At 46.3% G+C, this 17,205-nt stretch overlaps 1 long non-coding RNA gene across 2 annotated transcripts in view; it reads left to right on the top strand.

The window, feature by feature from the left end:
• The window catches only part of LOC146857998 (uncharacterized), a 224,876-nt gene that overhangs the window by 139,287 nt on the left and 68,384 nt on the right, over window positions 1-17,205 (top strand). For both annotated transcript variants that reach the window (XR_014979975.1, XR_014979974.1), the window contains one exon: window positions 4,311-4,466. This is a non-coding gene — a long non-coding RNA (uncharacterized LOC146857998). The remainder of the gene's footprint in view (window positions 1-4,310; window positions 4,467-17,205) is intronic.

Genomic DNA, 17,205 nt, shown 5'->3' with positions numbered 1-17,205 from the left:
CACTATCCCTATGCCCTTTCAGGCTAGTTCCCATTGATAATACATATATTCCAGGGGAAGTGAACTAGCCCTGCTGTTCCTCCCTCTCCCCTTGATACCTAATAATACACTTTAAACAAACCATTTTTTACTGACCTTTACAACACAATGGGGAGTTTATAGCATTTAGTACTAATCTTATGGGAACATCTGGGTAGCGTCAGCTTCCTAACCAGCTCCCAGGCCCTTGTGACAGTCTACAAAACCAAGGGAGAGATAACTGCTTTGCTTTAGCTATCTTTAACCAGGAAGCAAAACATTTTACGGTCAAAGCTTTTCCTTAGGCACATAATTCAACTAACCTTTCCCTGATTCCAGCAGCACTCAGCTAAAATAGATAAACATGTTTGTCCCGGGAATAAGTTAATGTAAGGGATACAGAAAAGAGAAAAAAGCAATATTAAAAAGGACGATCCCTCTCAATCCTCCCTTTGAGAGTGCTTTTTACACGGGTATTCACCCTATCTCTATCTGCATCATTCACATCATTTCATGATGATCGGGGTGTAGTTGGGACACCAAAGCTTTACCTGAAGCACCATGAGACTTATGGATACATGCTGAGAAACATGCAGGTAATATATTTATGAGAATACATATTGTTACCAATATTGCCAAGCAAATAAATAGTTCTTTCAATAACCATGAACTCCAACACCCAAAGAAGGATCCCAAATCCTCCAAGAAAGTTCTTTTGGTTGCCTCATGCACTTAATGTCCAATATCATGCAGATTTTCTAATGTTTTATACACACTTTTTATATTATCTGGAAAGTAAAGGCAGCAATCTGTTTTAATCATCCTACACACTCCACCCTTCTCAGCTAATTCCATGTCTAAAACCAACCGATTTTGCAGAACCTCGGTCCTCATAGCAACCATTTCTACCATTAGGTTTCCCAATGCTGCTCAGGATTCATTTATAGTTGCCATCAGTAATCTACCCAATTGTCTTATTTGACTGGAATTAGTGGCTTCTCCCACAATAAGTATTATTCTTTTTCCTAGTTCACTTGCTTCTTGAGCTGCTGTGTTTGTCTGGTCTAGTCTTCTCTTTTCTCTATGTATGGAATTAGGGTTTACCAATGTATGGTTTCGCAAGTAATTTTTTGGGTTGGTGTTGTATGGGAAGGAATACCCATCCTATGTAACAGGAACCTCCCCAATCTTTAGTCAACCAGGCGTATGCTCTTTCCCCACATATAAAATACACGTGTTTTCCCAGGTAAATGAGATAGCCTCATGATGAGATGTTGCATATGTTAAATTACTGTTCACATTCACATCCGACTTCTCTTCCTTCATCCACTAAACAGATGCTACCCTTTAGTCTTCGCTTCAATCCCAGAGGTACCGGGGCAGCAAGGGCTGTGCCATTCCACATTAAATCCAGAAATTTGTTACAATGTGTTGTATTTATTAAGGGTTCTTCTTCCTTATTTGATAGAGCTCATTATAGAAGGTATAGAAACTAGTCTATTATATTCTGATAATTTTATCGATGATTGTCTAATTCTTTACTGTTCTGCCCCAAAAATAAGGGTCTTAAATAAAGACAAAAATGCATAATCTGATTTGTTAAATAGTAGAGACATATGTGACAAATGGGAATTCTTTTTTACCTCAGCAGGCTTTTGCATACATATCCAGCAGTCGGAAACATGTATTTCTTTATGGTATGCATTAATCATTTTTATACCTACAGTTGTTACAAATTGAACTTCCTGTTTAACAGTAAGGGTCATTATTTCATACATCACAATTGCAAAAAAAGGATAAACCAAGCAGAAAAATAATAAGCATAACAAAAGAAGGGAGACTTGACAGTCTCTCTTTAAGCTCCGTCTCTCCATGATTGTATATACTTGTATTCAATATAGTTCACTAATTTTACAACACCATTTATTTGTTCACAATCATAAGGCCTCCAGAGGTTACCAGAATGTGTGAGGCTCTGAGTCCAGTCTTTCAAGACTCTTGGTTGGAATCAGAAGATGATTGTCAGATAGGTCTTTGATGCTATTTATAGCTGGGCTTGGCAGTATGCACTGCTTATGATAGATCTGATATGCGCTCGGTTGATTCTTGACACATCAGTGCAGGCACTCTCTTCATGTGGCTGGCGTGTATCTAGTTTTTATGTCCTCAGCATTTCACAGCTGTGTTAGTAACCGCAGGACCTGGGTGGGGCCCTTCCCTCTGCTGAAGATAATTATATAGATAGAAGTTCTTAGTGAACAACCAGTCTCCGGGCTGGAGATTGTGTCCTTCAGTCGTGGACAATGCAGGCAGTGCGTCTTTCACCTGATTGTACAAAAGATTCACTCTTTTAGTCAGGGTAATGCAATAGTGTTTCTCAGTGTTGCATCAACAATGTGCATGATAGCATTTCCTTGTGGAGCCTCCCATATTGCCATCAATCTGACAGTCACAATCTCATTAGGGCTCAAATTTTTGGTGGCGTTCGGAGTACTGTGCATACTTAGAAGTGCTTTGGGAAACGCATCTACCCAAGTCAGTTCAGTCTCTGCACATATCTTCACAATCTTTGCTTTAAGAATACCATTTCTCTTCTCCACTGCGCCCGCTGCCTGCTAATGGCGCACACAATGGAACTTTTACTTTATCACCAGGGCGTTACATACCCACTCCACAAACTTATACACAAAGTGTGGTCCATTATCTGACAAACTCCTGCGTGGAACCCCAAATCTTGAGATAAGTTCCTTCAGCAAAATCGTAGCCGCTGTCTGTGCATCATTCTTGTTCATAGCATAGGCCTCAATCTAGCCAGACAACATACAGAGCACCACCAGTGCATACGAAATGTGTGTGTGGGCAGAAACTCTACAATGTCCATTAGTAAATGTTCCCTGTTTAAATACTTTCTTTCGGTCAAAGACCTTAAAAGCATCAAAGAAATTTAAAAACATGACATCACATATTTGTGCTTTATTCTCACCCAAGTGTAATGTTCTCACCTGAAACTTTCTGCAGGAGCGAGACAGGGTCACGATGACTGGTCCTAACATCCCAACCTCCCCAGAAGGCCCAACTAAGTCAAAGCTTTTCCAGGCAGATGGGGAAGAAGGGAATTAAGAGAGAGCAGAAAAACGCCTGGCTATCCTGCTGCGGAAACGTCTCTCAGGGAAAATATTTGTCTGTGTGCCTCTTCCTAAAACAGAAAATACAAATATTAGGAATCAGTTCTGTCCCCAGCTTCCTCCTATGTGACTTTTAAATATTTTGATAGGTACCTGTTTATTCCTCTTCTCACGTCTAGATGATGATTAGTGTATGTGGAGATAGGATTGCTTGAATAGGGGAAAGATTAACAGATGATAGGAATTCTCATTTGTTTGAACAGTACTTACAATTTGTAGAATTATTATTCATTGCCTACTGTGAGGTTGGGCTCGGGTTCGAGCAAGGATCAAGGTCTACACATATGTGTCTTTCGATATTTTTATTCTTTTTACAAACGCGACATTTCACATGAGCCAGTGTGCAACAGTTCGATAATTCTTCTTATCTTGCTGTCGATAACCCCGGTCCGATACTTTAAGTTCTTCTTGCGTTTACAGGAGTTCCTCTCGGAGTAGTCTTATTAACAGACTAAAAGAAGGTGTAGCATAATAAGTAGGGTGCTCCTGCTGGTCACGTAGGGGAAGGGAGTGAGGGAACACCCAAGTGTTTCAAAAAGACTCCAACGGCGTGAGAAGAAAGTGCGAGGGAGGGGAAGTTTACAAGGTAGGAGACATGAGAGTCGACCCACTACTCCTCGGCTCTCTTCCTCCTCCCAGCCCACCTGGTGAAGCGTAAACGTACCCGGATCAGTACCCTCCTGGGGTGCAGGTGAATCATGACACCTACTTTCATTATATCCTTCTAGGAGAGCAATCCTCTGGACAAGTTCATGGAGGAAATACATAAAGTAAAAACATCAACAAAATACAGAAGCAACATAAAAATAGAACTATCATTTACATTACATCATGCAGTAATTTAGGCTTTCATGCTTGCTCAGTGTCCCTTAAGAATGAATTATGAATTATTAGTTGCAGCAGGAATTTGAGCACTGAATAATGCAACTCTGTCTGTTCCTAGAGGTTAATAAGAATTCCTCAGACAACACACCCCGAGAGTCAAAATCAGAGTTCAAGCCTTAATCAGATAAGCATTAAATTAGTTCTTTGGCATCTACATAAAAAAATGAAGCGCATACTTAGTTCAGATTTCTCCTTTGTTTTTCTTCTTGTGGAACTTTCAAGAATTGCAGCAGCCAAAAGACCAACAGAAGTGTGGCTGAAATTCCCTTCTGACAAAAGAAAGACAGGAGGATGACGAGCAAAAGGAAACGAAAGACATGACCAAAAAGAGCAAGCCGATTACAGACACCAAGACTGTGAGGAACGCCAAAATCACACGTAAGTGCAAACACACTTAGCTGCAGCCAGAAAATTAAAACGGCAAGCAATGTAAGGGGCTGTGGCACACACTTTTATTTCTTACACGCTCCACCTTATCACACCTTTCAGAAGCCGTTCTGCACGCGTACACCAATGGCCCGGCTCCAAGTCTACGGCACACTATCCGACAAGTTCCCTATCCAACAAGTGACTCGTTATAGGTGTCCCCTCTCCCCATTGCTCTTTACCCTGGCCATTGAGCCCATGGCGAGGCTGATCTGATGTGCAAGTTGAAGGCTAGCATTAGATGACCCATATTGAAGACAAAATCACACTATATGCGGACGATGTTTTGCTTTATCTTGTCAATCCGTTTGTCTCGGGCCCTTGCATTGTGGAGCTCCTTTCACTTTTTAAGGGGGCATCTGGCTTATACCTTAACAGGGCAAAATCCCTCCTTGTCTTCCTGAGGGGAGATGCTGCTTCAACTGCCTGGAGGGAGTACATTCCCATACGCCGACTTTAAAATAACTGGGCTTACACCTGGCGACCGGGCCTGAGCTCACTAGCACCCTTAACTTGACGCCCCTTTTGAGCGATACTCAGGCCAGTTTAAATAAATGGTTAGACCTCCTGTTGAATCTCCTCTGGAGAATAGCACTGATAAAAATGATGATTTTACCCCACTTTCTCTACATTTTGCAAAACTCCCACTTTACATCCTGAACACGTGGTTCACGAACGTTCCTTCCTCTGGCACGGGCACCCCCCTCAAGTAGCCCAACACACATGCCATTGATCAGTTTACAAGGGTGGGGTTGGGGCGGTAGACATCCTTTTATATTACTGGGCTTCACAAGTTCTGACCACAAATTATTGCCTTAAGGTGGCTGGAGTGATCTGGCATACCAGCTGGAACTCAATGAAATGGGTTTTGATGGCGTATGGATGCCTGATTCCCCTTACGCTTCCTAAAGTCACTAGGTTGGTCTTTTTGATTTGGACGGTGGCCCTTCGCTTCACGGGATGGAACAGGCGCTTAACAGGACTGACCCCCTTGTGGGGAGGCAATTGGTTACTCCATCTAACATGCCTCATGGTATTTTTCCCTTGGGACCTAATCGGTACTATCACACTGGCTGATGCCTGGCATGGATAAAAAATATATTCTTTTGTTAACCTCCAAACACAGTTCTCCTTTTCCAACACCCAGTACCACCACTGCCTACAGATAAGACATGCCCTCTCCCCTTATAAAGAAGATCTGCGTGATCTACCAAAATATAATCCCCTCGAAGCCGGACAGCTCCTCGGGAGGATGAGTAAAGGTGGGATCTCCCAACTACATAAGAAACAAAAGAGGGTCCCTGAAAATCCCAATGTAGGGAGAAGAGAGCAGGGAAAGAACAACAATTGAAGAAACAAAATCTTCCCCCTTAGTATTTAAATATTCGGTAATACATCCAGAATAAACATATGGTTGTTCCACAGACATGTAGTTTTCAAATTTTATTATCTAAAATGCACATTATTTTTATAAATCGTATTTATAAGTTAATTTTCAATATCACGTATATACTTTAACAAACATATACATCAATATAAATATTAACACATACAATAGAAAAGAGGCCCACTAGCATGAGAAACCAACAAGAAGCATAATATGATAATCAATGGGGAAAAAAACATGACAGACAACAAGACAATAAGAATCAAGACAACTGGACAATAGTATGCAACAACAAATACATACACACCAAAATACAATTCAGTGATTATGCAGTAAGTTGAATATACAGATCAAGCAGAAAGGAAAGTGCCATGGTGTGGGTAGCACACCATGGTCGCTGGATCATCAGAGCCAGTGGTGGGGGATTTGGTCAAGAAGCTGGACGAGAGTGAATGGCACAAGGTATGTATGGCTCTTTGGGAGCTGCCAATATCTTCCTAGCTCAGACTGATCTAATTTCAGTCCTTCCATCACACCTATATGACCCACCCAGAGGCTGAGCCGCTCACAGCTCCTCCCGGACACCAAATGCCTTTGATGTCACACTCATGAAGCCGACTTCTTTCATATGACATGGTCAAGCCCCTAGATCACTCGATACCGGTCCTGTGTGAGCTCCACCCCTTAGAAGATTTTGGGTTTCCATATACAACACCAAAAATAGCACTACTGGGGATACTGGATGGGCTGGAGGGATGCCACAGGGACAGAATGTTGATTGGCTTAGCGACCTTACTGGCAAAAAGAAACATTGCTCGCACTTGGAAGCACTCATCTCCACCGACCCTGAAGCAATGACGCACCAGTATGGATTGGCTTGCCAAACTAGAGAAACCTGTTTTCATAGTCAGGGGTTGCCCTGTCAGATTCTCAGAAATTTGGGGTAAATGGTGGGACTATTATGCCTTCCATGTGAGAATTTCTAACAAGTCCTATCTACTGACTTTTGCAGGGGCAAGAGGGGGGCTGCGGGGAGGTGGGTAATGTGGTTGAAAACTAATAAAATCTGTTTATCAAAAAATAAATCTTCTGGCCCATGTCATCGCATAGACTGGTAATTGGCTGGATCAGATTTTGAACCCTTCTTGTGAATGGGAACCTTTTCTGCTCCCCTCCATTTATGGGGAACTGTTGCACCAGTCAAAATAGCATTAGAACATCAATTTAACTATGGCACCCAGACATCCAGCTCTGATTTATGAAGGTCCCCGGGAATCTTAACCGGGCCTTGGGCATTGTCGGATTTCAACTCACAGAAAGCTCACCGTGTCTCGTTGGGAGTGAAAAGTGTTATTCGATCAACCATCTCTTGTGGGGGCCCTAAAGGGTCATCTAGTGAGATAATTAGGTCAGCAATCAACATCTCCTGATCAGTTGTGTCAAGATCAGCGTTAGTGGTACTGTCGACACTATAGAGGGATTGGAAGTGGGCAATCCAATTCTTGGGTAAGATGTTAGATTTTCATCATTCTAGTTTTACCTTATGGCTAAGCGTATGCCACAATGTTGTCTGGGTCTTATTCCAGACAGCATCCAGAATGTGCCCGCATATAGAAGAGTCCCAGGATATCTTGGTCTGCTTAAGGTTCTCTTATATCTAGCCCTAGCTGCCTGGATTTGAGATTGGAAGGGATGTTTTTTGTGAGAAGTTATGTCAGGGTATGGATTTAGTGAATCAGCTATTCTTCAGTATCTCAGAGCATTTATCATGGAGATTCATAACAGCAAGTGGAGAGAGATCAGAATCAACTAATGCAGAAAAAATAGGGATTAAACAACGATATAATTGGCCATGGGTGGAATCATTGTTGATCATACAGTCCCATTTAACATTCCTCCGGTTGATATTGATAGTCTGTTAAATGGTAGCGGCAGTTTCAGTCGATAACCTTTCAAGTATTTGCCCGGCGGTAATCGCCTCTCATACCACTCGATGATTTTACCAATAAAAGAGGCAGGCGCCGGAGACTGGAAGGCAGGAAACAAAGTTTTATTCCGTCGGAGCAGAACACATCAGATCAGACAGCAAGGTATCGTCACGAGGTGCTCTAACTGCATCTCTGAGACCTGGTCTCTTATACACTGGTTTATTGCTTTATTATACATAGTACATTCTTGAGATTCCCTTGATGTGCGGGGAAATATCCCCTGAAGCCCCGGCTCAGATCCGATCCCACACATGGTTACAGTAGAGGTTCCCACCCTACCCGCAGTGGGAGATGGCTATCGCGCAGCAGGGAATTCCGCTAATTCCCGGGGGTGTGTGCAACCGGCCGGGTCTCAGGGGGTAGGGGCTTTGATTCTACTGTAATCCCTTTGATGTGGGGTGTTTCCCTTACAGTAGGGGCAATAAACTGCATCCGCAGGGCTAGGTGATGGCCTGGGACCAGTTCAGACAATGGGGCGCAGAGGAAGGGGGTTATCAAAGGAGAGGCATGACCATGTATGGGTTGTCGGTCGGAAGTGGTTCCGTAGCAGGGTCGCGCAGAAGGAGAGGGTTTATGGCCTGTATGAGAGAGCGGGGGTGGCCGGCGCGCGGGGGATGCTCGCAGCGCCGGGGGAAAGCGCTGGCGATCGAGAGTGAGCGGGGAGAGAGAGTGGGGTGCCTAAAATGGCGGCCGTGCATTTGCTATGCGTGGCGCTGGGGAGAGGCAAGATGGCGCAGATAATGTTCAGTTTGTAAGCTAAATTTCCACAGTCCTCCCTTTTAACATATCTCGCTTGTCCGGCCAATATTCACCTTTGTTAGCCTTTCAGTTACAGTATCGTCAATGTTCGTCATACATTTAAAGATACAGAGTCTTAAGGGTAGGCAGGAGTAATCTGACACATTTGTACATTGTCTCATACAGTTTGATAAAGTAGGCGAGGAGGAAGTACATTCAAAGTTGCAGTATAGTCGTGTACATGGCTGGTGTTGTATGAATGTTACTATACAAAGTTACATTTTCTTAACTTCTCAGTGTATAGTCGGAAGTGATTGATGCAACATCATGAAGAAGATAGTTTAATATAATAAGGTGGTTGGGAGAGGATTTTCAACTTTGACATGGGTCCTTCTTTCCAGTGTCCTTGTTTTATAAAGAGCTATCACTGGTAAGCTCTCATTGTTGTCCTTCTTTCGTTGGCACTGTTGAGCACCGGCGGTGGAGCTAAGGTCCAGCTCAAATCCGATTTCTCACGTGGCAGGGTGTGACCACTCACTGTTCTTTGATCACAGTCCTGTTCCTTAACACAGTTCACCACAGGCACTTTGAGACAGGGTGCCGGCCTTTTGTTCCTCGGTAGTAGGTCAAAGTCATAGTCCAAATGAAAGAGGAAGAGAGAATGGGGTGGCGTGGGATCGGATCAAAAATGCGGACCAAGGAGAGCAGAATCTTTCAGCACTGGGCCCATCAATCGGGCCCGACGGGTTGAGACTTCAGGCACGCTGGTCAGTGAGCACGGGCCTCGATGTAGCCCTTCGCGCTTATCGTTCTGATAATGGTGTCTCGTCTCACACCCTTTTTGCTTCGTCGCTTCCCCCTTGGTCGATGTCATAGATGCTTTATGATCCGCAGCCAGACTGTGCGTCACGTCCGACCCCTCTCTTCCGATGGCTGCGGGTTATCCTTGAATAGGTTATAAGAAACGAAAGTCTTAGGGATTTTGGCAGGGAAGACATTTACATACTTCATTCTCTCTCCCAACCACTGAGTAGTTGCGGAAATGCTCTTATCTGTTACTATATGATTGGTGTCTATTAACTCTGATGTTAAGGTGCGTGTTACTAATCTATTAATTACTGCTGTGGTGCAGGGTTCTGTGGGTGTCCCTGTCCATCGTCTGGCCTTCTAGGTGTCAGTTTCTGCGCCCTATAATACAAGGTTTGGTAATACCCGTAAGTGCGAGGTGCTACGGTCATGCGTTCACGAGTATCCTTTTCATACAGTAGGTGACCCTTTATCAGTTTAAAACAGGGCCATCAGCTGTTTCGTTCGGGATACTCTGAGACGGTTAGTATAGGGCTGGAGTTATCTTTGGGAGAACAGGGTGCTTTAGACATTCTATTTCGGGCTAATTGGTCAGGGGTAATTCTGGGCGGTGGAGATGGTGTCCCTTAAGAACAAAAACCACTGACATATAGTCCCCGTGTTGAGGGTCAGATTGGGAGACATCAGTCGTCTTACCTGTCCTTTCCTTCTCAGCCGATTAGGCTTAACGTTTGTAAAAAGGAGAGGTAGCGACGTGGTAAAGTATGGTCGTTTTTGTTTCTGTCAATTTGTTCGAACACCACTGTGTTCAGGCCAATTATACACTTACCAAAGAGGTGTATGTCGTTAATTTATTCAAGAAGAAAAGAGGGCAAGAAAGAGCCTTTTGCGAGGGAGGGGGAGAGAGAGTGAGAGAGAGAGAGAGAGAGAGAGAGAGAGAGAGAGAGAGAGAGAGAGAGAGAGAGAGACGTGTGCATCAAGTAGGCTATTTTGGCATACATACGACACAAAACGAGAGAGAGAGAGATGGGTAAGATATTAGGCCACTTGGTGCACACACAACATGGAGTAGCATGGGTCTGTTCCATGTAAGAAAACACAAGCGGGGAAAAGACATAAATTCGGTGACCACGTACACACAAATGCCGGATAGGGTGTGACAATACATGCATCAAGACGGAGACTCAGGGCTGCGTCGAGCACGGGGACCTCTCCTTTCCTGTCCTCTATTCCTATGCATGCTGCGTACCTTTAGCATTTTGTAGTTTATCTTATGGGTTGTCTGACCCTTTATTCTCCTCCCTTTGATCGGTGGACGAGCACCTCAATCATACGATGACGCTCTCTTCAAGTGACCCGAACATGAAATGCATACACATTCATATCGTATAATCGTAGTACACACGCACAATCATATCATACAGTTTTTCATGTTCCCAATGGTGGTCTGTAATTTTACGCACTATCTCACAACGTTTGTCTATGTTTTCCCTGATATTGAACTTGGTGCGGTCCATGTCCACTCCACTCTTCAGTCGGAACTTCGTCGTGACCTATAGAGGGGAAAATAAGAGGGGAGGGGAGGTGCAGTATTCAAAATACCCCAGCGCGCGCAGACACGAAAAGTTCTACCTACCATGTACCAGGCTAGCCGCAGGGGTGGGTAATACCACGGACCTATTATTCTTTAGTTCGAGGCAAAGATGCTCTAGTTCATTCATCTCCTAAATTCGGGTTCCCTGGTCGTGCATGTATTTCTCAATTGGTCGTGTATTATGGTGCAAGATACCATACCTTGCGTGCGACATATACCTTAAGTTATAGTTCATTATTGATTTGACAATTCTTGGAAAAAGGGGGGGTAGGCGTGATGGGCACAAATTCCGTTAAACAAAAATATTTTAGGCAAATTGAGTCCGTATTATCTGTATGCTTTCGCTTAGGAGTGACAATCTTTTATTTAAAAGAGAAACCTTCAACAACCCAGATGATTAGTCATGACACTGATTCCGTAATTCCTTTTTAAGAAGCCCTTTATTTAAAACAATGTCAGTGTAGAAATACGGGCCTACAGCCGCTATAGGCCGGCCACGGTGCGAGAGGCGTCGAGCAACATGAGCAACACTAGATTAACATAAAAATCGGTCCCCCCCCCCTCTCCCCCACCATCATGTGTGAAAGCATCGCATACATATATTTATATATCTCTTTTTAACACAAATGTCACGTGGCTGGAACGCCACAAGGAGTTGTAGGCCACTCCTACATCAGCGCCATCTTGGGGCGGGGTCGGGCCAGTGCACAGTCTAAGTCTTTCCATGAATTAGCTGTTGAACCAGAATTCCTTTCGGTAGTTCGAGAACTTTCGTTAGCGTCAACTTTGCGTCAGCATGGCGTCACTGCAACCTTGTAGCAATGCCACGGTTTGTTCTTAGGGCGGGGCAGCAGGCGGGTTCTTCCGCCGACGCTTTACTGTCTCACTGCACCAAGCGGAGGCAAGGTGGCTGCCGCCCGGGGGCAAAAAGAGCAATGGTGGTGGTTTTGTCCTTATCGGAAGTCCGCAGGAGTCGAATGTCAAATGACTCCAACCAATTCTGCAAGGCTGAGGGGAGCGTTCTGTCAAGGGTGGGGCCCATGCCCTAGCAAACAAGCTTTCGAGTCCAGAATAGTCTCACGGTGGGACAGGCCTGGAACCGGAGGGGTCAACCGCCGGAGTTCAAGGGCAGCAGTAGCAGCAGCTCTTCGGTACAGTCACCGGAGAGGAGCCAGCAGCAGTAACAGCGGCAGTCCGGATGGTACTGCCACCAGGGTGATTCCAGTAGCAGTGACGACAGCAGTTTGGATGGTATCACCACCGGGGTGGGTCCCCGATTACCTTGCTGCGGGGGCCCACTCCTCACGTCGGGTGCTAGCGGCAGTCCTGGTGAACCCGGTGCTTGGGTGGTTGCCTGGCGGCCGCGTGCAGGGGTGCCGGCTCAGCCGAACGGCGAATGAAGTGGCGGGGCGCAACTCAGCTGGCTGACGTGTGAAAGATGTGGTTTGGGGTGCCCTCATCTGCTGGCGAGCCTCCACCTGGGGAGGTGGGGGAGGCCCGTCCGCGTCGCCTCCCCCCGCCAGGGCACCCTCCGTTATTGAAGGAAGAAGTGACTGGGAAGATCCGCACAGCGTGCCAGGGTGAAATTCAGCAGGCCGATGAAAAAGATGGCTGGGTGCAGCTTAGCTGGTCGGCGAGTTAAAGACGGTTGGGGTGCCCGGCGAGCCTCCACCTGGGGAGGTGGGGGAGGCCCGTCCGCGTCGCCTCCCCCCGCCAGGGCACCAGCCCTCATTAAAGAAAGAAGAGAAAGCGGAAAGGCCCGCACAGCGTGGCGGGCTCCGCCTTGGTGTTGCCAGAACTTCGGCGCTTCGTAAAGCCTCCGGCCTATTCGCACAATCGCCCGCCACTGATGTCAAGGGATTTTTGCATGGCTTTTATAGCCCAAAGTCAACTAAGAGGGACCGCCCAAAACAGGCCAATGTTGCGATTTCGAGGAAGGAGAGGCGAGGACGGTGTCACGTGGACGTTAAGGCTTTGGGATGGAGGTTGCAGCAGACTGTCATGTAAATAGTTGTTTTAAAACGTGTTTTAACCTGTTTACCCTGTTGGTGTGTTTGTTATATCCTATAAGTTATTAAAATGTTATAACTACATTACTTCGTTGGAGTGTTTGTGCATATTTGCAGTCTGATGACGAGCACAAGGAGGTTACTGTGCAATCGGAAAAATAACATAGCGGCAATTGTGCGCGATCTAGCCCTAGTTTGGTGACGTCGATGGTGGGTGTCAGCAGGCTTCCGTTTGTGCGGGATTTTGTCATGCTTATTGGGCGGGGTGGGCAGTAGGGCAGACATGTTTAGGTAGCGAGAGTAATGGAGTCGGGCTACCTCGCGGTCGTCTCGACCGTGAGCTTGACTCCTTCCCTTGGTTTCATATGTCCCACAAAGGGCTAACTCCTAGCGTTATTTTAGTTTTTGTAAGGTCAAAAAGGATCCTACCAGTGCCTTTACTATCTTGTCGAATCCTGTTCGTTCATCCTTAGTTAATCGATTCATTCTGGTGGACTCTTTCTTTCCTATCTCATGGTCGTCTAGCGTTGTAGTTGACGTTGGGTTCGGCACAAGAGGCTCAGCCGGCGCGGAGGCCGTGAGGGCCGAGGCCCCTGTACTGCTTTCGCTCGTGTTCGGGGGTTGTGGGTGTTGCACTATTGATTGGGAGGGTGCATACAGAGGGGGCATGTAAATGATCGGAGGACCTAACAGTAACTCGTCATTCGTTCGCTGCTTGGAGGACAACTCAGGGTAGAGCAAAGAAGGGGTCCTAACAGCGTACTGGCCTGAGGTTTCGGGTTCCTGTCTTAGTTTAGTTTCCCTTCTCTCCTTTATGTCCTCTTCTAACTTTCTAGCGGCAAGGTGAGCTGCCTTTCGTAATTCCTTTTCTGCTTTTACTTCTTCCCTCTTTTTCCGTTGCGTTGCTTCTTTGCGCCACATGCCGATACTGTCAAGCATAGTAGGCGTCGTCTCATTGCTACGCAGAGCTATTTCTAGCGCTTCTATCTTATGGTCGTCGAAGGATCCCATCAGTGGCCACTGACTCTCGGGGTCCTTCTTTGTATATTTATGCCATAGCTTGGTATAAGCTACGGCGACTAGTCCATATTTAGTGAACATGTCCTTATTAGGGGTGCCCTCCAGTGGAGCCGGATGGTTCACCTCTAATAAGCGGTCCGGGCAGAACCAACTACCAATCAGTGGGGAGAAGATAGGCATGACGGGTTTCAACGGGGACAAAAGTCAGCACTACCTATCTTTTCACTGCTTGCAAAGACTAGACAGAATATCTCTATTCTTCGTTATTTGCAAGCAGAGAATACCTCCAAAGAACCAATATCGAACAACTAGTGTTCGGACAATCAATCAATCAATCAATCAATGGGAGATAAAGATAGGCATGACGGGTTTCAACGGGGACAAAAGTCAGCATTACCTACCCTTCACTATTTGCAAAGACTAGACAGAATATTCCTATTCTACGTTATTTGCAAACAGAGAATATCTCAAAAAGCACTATTCTCCAAAACAATCAATGTTCGGACAATCAATCAATGGGGAGATAAAGATAGGCACGACGGGTTTCAACGGGGACAAAAGTCTGCGTTACCTACCCTTCACTATCTGCAAAGGGAGAGAGAGAGTATTTCTACTCCTCCCCGTTTGTAGACAGCGAATATCTCAAAGAGAACAATCAATGAGCACAATCAATGAGCAATACTAGTATTTCCAAAGCGTCAAACAATCAATCAATTATTTCTCAATTTGTCGTGTATCACGACCTTACCCGGACCGCGTGGACAGTTTCTCGTCTTCCGCCTCCAGCGCCCGATCGTCCTCTACTCTCCGTATTTGCCGCGGCACTCCTGATGGTTCCCAGTCAGGACCGTAGATCACTCGAGAGAGGTCTGCTCGGAACCAGTGAAGTTCGGATGATCGGCTGCCAGACGAGGGTCTATTGGGCAGGAGCTCTCCCGATCGTTGCAGTCGTTCACTCTGTCGTCGGGACCTCTCCCACTGGATCCACGTGTCGCTGATGGGCCCCACGTTTGGGACGCCAATTGTTAAATGGTAGCGGCAGTTTCAGTCGATAACCTTTCAAGTATTTGCCCGGCGGTAATCGCCTCTCATACCACTCGATGATTTTACCAATAAAAGAGGCAGGCGCCGGAGACTGGAAGGCAGGAAACAAAGTTTTATTCCGTCGGAGCAGAACACATCAGATCAGACAGCAAGGTATCGTCACGAGGTGCTCTAACTGCATCTCTGAGACCTGGTCTCTTATACACTGGTTTATTGCTTTATTATACATAGTACATTCTTGAGATTCCCTTGATGTGCGGGGAAATATCCCCTGAAGCCCCGGCTCAGATCCGATCCCACACATGGTTACAGTAGAGGTTCCCACCCTACCCGCAGTGGGAGATGGCTATCGCGCAGCAGGGAATTCCGCTAATTCCCGGGGGTGTGTGCAACCGGCCGGGTCTCAGGGGGTAGGGGCTTTGATTCTACTGTAATCCCTTTGATGTGGGGTGTTTCCCTTACAGTAGGGGCAATAAACTGCATCCGCAGGGCTAGGTGATGGCCTGGGACCAGTTCAGACAATGGGGCGCAGAGGAAGGGGGTTATCAAAGGAGAGGCATGACCATGTATGGGTTGTCGGTCGGAAGTGGTTCCGTAGCAGGGTCGCGCAGAAGGAGAGGGTTTATGGCCTGTATGAGAGAGCGGGGGTGGCCGGCGCGCGGGGGATGCTCGCAGCGCCGGGGGAAAGCGCTGGCGATCGAGAGTGAGCGGGGAGAGAGAGTGGGGTGCCTAAAATGGCGGCCGTGCATTTGCTATGCGTGGCGCTGGGGAGAGGCAAGATGGCGCAGATAATGTTCAGTTTGTAAGCTAAATTTCCACAAGTCAGGTCCCCGCTGGGCAGGCCAAAGCCAAGGACAGTAGAATCTAGACTATCCTGGAGGGTTAAGAGCAGAGGGAAATGATAACTTTCATATCCGTGCTGGACCTCTATGTCAATAAGAGCCGGCAACGAGTAGAGAGCTAAAAAAAATATAATCTATACTACCCATATACGGTCCCCTTCTAAATGTAGGCTTCCTAGTTAAATCTGAGGGAGTACGGCCATTACAAGTTCTCATGCAACATGACAGTGAAAAATCTATTATTTATAATGCTGCTTTGAACGTAGATGGTATACAGGGGCCTAGCTGTTGGAGGGAAACCAGTTTGCTGGTCTACATCACATTCTATGTCGCTGATTAAAGCTGAAGGCTCAGAGCATGTGTCGAAATCACCTCCAACTATGACAGCTGAAGTCCTGTTGCCCAATGGTATGCAGTGTCTCAGTTGCGATATGACCACAAATTCCGCTGCTTTTCCATGGCAGAAATTCTAGCCCTACGGTGTATTGAGAGTTAATATTTAGTTGTTTTACCTGACACCCTGTTGAGGAGCTAACCCATGTGATAAGGCCCCGAGAGGGTCTGCTGGCATGCGTTCCCAGGGACAGAATACAGAAGGTTTTAAAACCTTGTCTGTCAGGTGGCACTAAGCCCCTAGTTTTTAGGTCTCGCATAGGGCAGCGCATGCGCTGCCTCTAAGAGGCATCAAGTAATTAGTATTAAGGGTGAAACTCCACCCATTGCGTTTTTTTTGTGTTGTCCCTTACCATTGGTTTAAATCTGGCATTGCTCTTTTAAACTCTCTCATTATTGGCTGGTGGGCCGGTGCGTCACTTCCGTTTTCGGAGGAATCAGCATCGACCAACTACAGTTCCCTGACGCTGCAGGGCAGTATCTTTCAATTGTAGGGACTACTTTGTTGATGCCTGGTGCCTCCTCTCGAACCCCCGGACAGGACCAGGATGCACTTGGGCACACAGTAGGTCTTTTTTCCGCTTTGCTCCCTCCACGGGCCGTCAGAGCAGCCGGTGTATTAGTGACTGTGAGACAACTTCTGCCGCTCGCACATCACTCGGTGCTCCGGACCACTCCTGCCCCTTGTGCCGGTCAGTATCTCAAGGAGCCAACCTGAACCCACCATGTCGCTGAGAAACATCGTAGAAAGGTTCGGGTTGGTCGCAGAGCAGGATCTGTGCCTGTTAACTTTAAGCACGAGGCGCGCGCGCGGTCAATGCTTATTTAAATGGGTGACAGATCGCTGACGATGCAGTGGTTTCTTTGCC

The sequence above is a fragment of the Triturus cristatus genome, chromosome 3_2 (assembly GCF_964204655.1).
Source record: "Triturus cristatus chromosome 3_2, aTriCri1.1, whole genome shotgun sequence".
NCBI classification, from domain to species: Eukaryota; Metazoa; Chordata; class Amphibia; order Caudata; family Salamandridae; genus Triturus; species Triturus cristatus.
Note: the sequence above shows the minus strand (reverse complement) of the source record. Positions and strands in the feature narration are given on the sequence as shown.